The 4,466-nt window shown below is 38.7% G+C and overlaps 1 long non-coding RNA gene across 1 annotated transcript; it reads left to right on the top strand.

Moving 5' to 3' along the window:
• The first annotated feature begins 17 nt into the window (after window positions 1-17).
• Window positions 18-3,387, top strand: LOC127534572 (uncharacterized). Its single transcript, XR_007942744.1, has 2 exons — window positions 18-355; window positions 2,236-3,387. It is a non-coding gene; the product is annotated as an uncharacterized LOC127534572 (long non-coding RNA).
• The last annotated feature ends 1,079 nt before the right edge of the window (window positions 3,388-4,466 follow it).

The raw sequence follows: 4,466 nt of genomic DNA, 5'->3' as shown, positions 1-4,466 counted from the left end.
TGATGTGTGTAGAAGGCTGACATGATGATGATCCACAATAACAGAAGGACAAAGTCACTCTGCTGCTTTTAGAGAAAAGCTGATTGATGAGGACAAAGTAATGTTGATCTGCACATTCAGAACCTGAACACATCTGATGGATCATCAATGATTTTATACACATCTTTTATTCTTTATTCAGATTGATTGGCTGCAGTTTGTCAGAGATCAGCTGTGATTCTCTGGTCTCAGCTCTGAAGTCCAACCCCTCCCATCTGGAACATCTGGACCTGAGTGGAAACAACCTGCAGGATTCAGGAGTCAAACATCTGAGTGGTTTTCTGGAGAGTCCAGACTGCATCCTGAAGACTCTGAGGTCAGTTCACTGTCTGTCTGTTACTGTTGTAGATCTGATGTGTTTAATGACAACTGAAGCTCATTTATGTTCAACAGAACTTCCATCCATGAAGCTGTAAATCTGCTCTGGTTCATATTTTCTTTTCTTTTTTTTGACCAAAGGTTTGTCGTGAGAAAGGTTGAGTATTTGTTCCAGAAAGGGTAGAAAATGTTGAGTGATAATTGTTTAATTAAATGAATGTTTGTAATTTGCACTAAAGAGTCACATCTGGATCCAGAAGATCCTCTGAACTCAGATCAGTTTATACAAAGTTTACTGACTGAAGTAGAAATATTTCTTTGGTTTGTGTTGAGTTCAGTTTTCTTTGACTGATCCTGATCCTGTTGATGATGCAGCATGTTATTGATGTGTGGACATGAATAGGTGGATGAATGTTGTGCTGACATGTGGATGATGTGTGTAGAAGGCTGACATGATGATGATCCACAATAACAGAAGGACAAAGTCACTCTGCTGCTTTTAGAGAAAAGCTGATTGATGAGGACAAAGTAATGTTGATCTGCACATTCAGAACCTGAACACATCTGATGGATCATCAATGATTTTATACACATCTTTTATTCTTTATTCAGTTTGTGGAGATGCAGTTTGTCAGAGATCAGCTGTGATTCTCTGGTCTCAGCTCTGAAGTCCAACCCCTCCCATCTGGAACATCTGGACCTGAGAGGAACAAGCTGAAGGATTCATCAGTGAAACATCTGTTAGATCTTGTGGAGAGTCCAGACTGCAGCCTGAAGATCTGAGGTCAGTAGAAGGTTCCATCAGTCTCTGCTGCTTCCAGCAGTTTCTACTAAACACAGTCAGTATCAAAGCAAAAGATCCAGTGTCTCCTGTAAAACCTGCAGCTTCTCAGTGAAGCTGTGAGAGCAGAATGGAGACAGAAACACAGAGACAGCAGTCAGCCAATCAGAGGAGCCACAAGCTTGTTGTCATGGTGTGTTTAGCCACATGTCCACTAGATGTGATTTTCTTGCATGTAAACAAACTGCATCTGAAAATCACACTCATGGTGGACGTCACTAGAGAGCCACAAAATTGTCACATGACAATGTTTGAGCTTCAGTGAACAGCTGCTGCACAGCTTATTTCTCACCTCAAATGCTTTCAGAAATACTTTTTGTTGAAGATTTTATAATAAAAGAGAAAGTTTGCCACCAAGCCGCTGTGTTTAACCCGATTCATCTGCCGGACCATCAAGCTGAAAGCTCGGTCACATGACCACGTAGTGATCAGCTGTTGCTCGAGTGCTGTCATGTGACAATGTTGTGCTCTGCTACTGACCGCCCACCATGAGAGTGATTTTCAGATGTGTCGTGTTTACATGCAGGAAAATCACATCTAGTGGCACTCACCTTTAGGTTTCATGGTCCAGGGGCTGACCAATAGCAACAGATCTATCAACCAATCATGACATGTTTTTTGTCTGTCATGATTGTCTCGTTTCATCCAGTGGGTGTCCTGAGTAACACTAGACAGACAGGCCAGATGCTAATTAGTTTTTCACACCTCTGTAATGCTCTAGGTGTGAAGTCTCATGCCCCTCTTGCCCCACACACCCACCCCCAACCCCACATCAGGATCTGTTTACAGCAATTTACATCACAGACAAACCTGGAGTTCACAGCCTGTGAACTGCTGATAACTGCCATGAACTTGGTAGGTTTTCTGTAATTCACAGGACTGATAGTCTGGCTTTTCATGCAGTGTGTGAGCTTGGAGCTCAGTGTGTTCACTCCAACACGTTAACATGAAGCTGCTGCTCTGAACACGACTGAAGTCCTGATGAGCTGCTGATCAAACTCATTGATCTCCTCTGCTCTTTCTTCTTCTCTCTGCAGATGGAAGTGATGCTGATCAGGACGGTGTTTGTGCTGAGAGGATGAAGTGTGTCCTGATGATCCAGATGTTGAAGCAGCAGCAGCTGGTGTGTAGAGACTCTGACTGGACCATGTTACTGCACTGTAAAACATCAGGAATTCATTCAGTCACATCAACTCATCTGTTCTAGTTTACTTTAGAGAAATACAGGAGTTTTACTAATTACTAATTATTTGAACTTAAAATGTTTCATTTTTCTTTTCAGACCACTTTAGAACTAAAGAACATGAATTTGTAGAACTTGAGGCATTTTTTCTTCAAATATTGAGTTGAATGAATGAACAGCTCAGAGTTCACTCAACTCATGAAATTAAGTTCACAAGAAACAAAACAAACACAGATTTCCCCGTTAATGTTCACATGATACCATGACTGTAAAAAATGATCATTATTTTACAACCAGTTCTGTTGTTTTGTTCAATTACAAACAATATCTAGTAAAATCCCAGAAAAGTATTAACTTCCATGTTCAACTGTAAATAATGTCCACATCAATAGGGTTAGGTATTTTAATAAATACTCATTTGTTCTTTAACAACATTTTTACTTTATTTTAATCAGCAACAAGTCACATTATTTTACAGATATTTGTCCTCATTTTAAAGACTATTTATGTTTATTAAAGATTGAAAATGAGAAATATTTTAACACTTAATTGACATTTTTGCTGTGTTTTGTTAAATTACAGATAATCTGGAATAAAATCACAGAAAAAATGTTCATTTATTCAGAATGTTTGCTGTAAAAAACTGTAGAATAATGTGAACATTAAAATTCACTATTTTAATAAATGTTCATTTGTTCTTTTATACCATTTAACTCTCACACTCTTGTTTATTGAATTTAAATCAGCAAAAAATATCATTTTTCCAGAATCTGAAGGACAAACTATGTATATGTATACGATATATATTAATTCTATTAAAGGCAGAAATGATTCCAAAGCATTCCACTGTTTTATTTGACAGTTTTGCAGGATTTAGTTCAATTACAGATAATCTGTGTAAAATGATAAAAAAGTGTTAATTTCTACAATTTTAGAATCTTTCTTTTTCCAACTAGTAAATTGTTGTTGTACAATGTGTGACCAATAAAAATGACTGTTTTCCTGTTTTCACCTCAACAACAACTATTCCAATAAGTGACAGATGTTTTCTGTCATTTTCTCACTTTCTCCACTTCTTAAATGTTGTGTTTCTCTCTTCAAACATTTCCTCTGGCCTCCTTGCTGCCAGATGTTCACCGTTCCTTTCCACATATTTTTTCCAGTGTGGAGGTTGATGTCAGGTTGCAGAGTGTGCAGTAAGTTTCAGGATGTTTGTTTCAGTGCAGGATTAGATTTGACTTTTCTTTCTATTTCCAGCTGCAGTCAAACTTGTTGATCTTCTCTACCTGCAGCACATTGAGCTGATGAGAACAAAGTGTCCTGGAAACATGTCAGCTGAAGCCTTGGTGTCCAGAGAGAGTTTAATGAAGCACATGTGAAGGATTTTTACAGCATCACGTAGAAATCCAGTTTAGCGTCATGTTGCTGGGCGATCAGCCTGCTAACTAAACGTAGGCTCAATACTCTCTGGGTGCTAGATTCAAATGTGCTGTAATTCATTGGTTAGGATCAATCTGTCCAACTTCTGATCCAGTAAAACCAACACCACTGTGAGCATTTGAACACACTGCCACACTCAATTCCACCTTTTTCACTGGAATTATAGACTCTGATGAATTTACTGCAGCACTGCCAACAACAGTTGTTGCTGTAACTCACTTTCCTTTCCACAGGGTGTCTTATCTTCAGATATTTTTTTTAATTCCCCCTCTGTTGATCATCAGAACTTCATAGCATTTATTCAGAAATTCTCCACACAGACAAATGATGATACAGGAGGATCTAGCAGAACATTTTTTGAGGGGGAGACACATAATTACAGCCTGATTGACTGCGTCTGCTAGAAAATGTACCCCCCTCTATATTCCTCAGGTGATGTACCAACATCATGTGGTTTATTCTGCAGACATTTGTGGTCATGCACAACAAAACTTGTGACTTAGGACTAGTTTCATGAATCACAGCTAAAGTTATAGGGGGATACACATTATTTCAGCCTGATTGACTGTGCCTGCCAGAAAATGTATCCCTCCTCTATAATGAAAGTTTCTCAGGTGTCTACATGTGTAGAACACGTGATTCTTC

This window comes from Acanthochromis polyacanthus, chromosome 6, assembly GCF_021347895.1.
Source record: "Acanthochromis polyacanthus isolate Apoly-LR-REF ecotype Palm Island chromosome 6, KAUST_Apoly_ChrSc, whole genome shotgun sequence".
NCBI classification, from domain to species: Eukaryota; Metazoa; Chordata; class Actinopteri; family Pomacentridae; genus Acanthochromis; species Acanthochromis polyacanthus.
The sequence above is the reverse complement of the archived record's forward strand: the minus strand, read 5'-3'. Positions and strand labels throughout refer to the sequence as shown.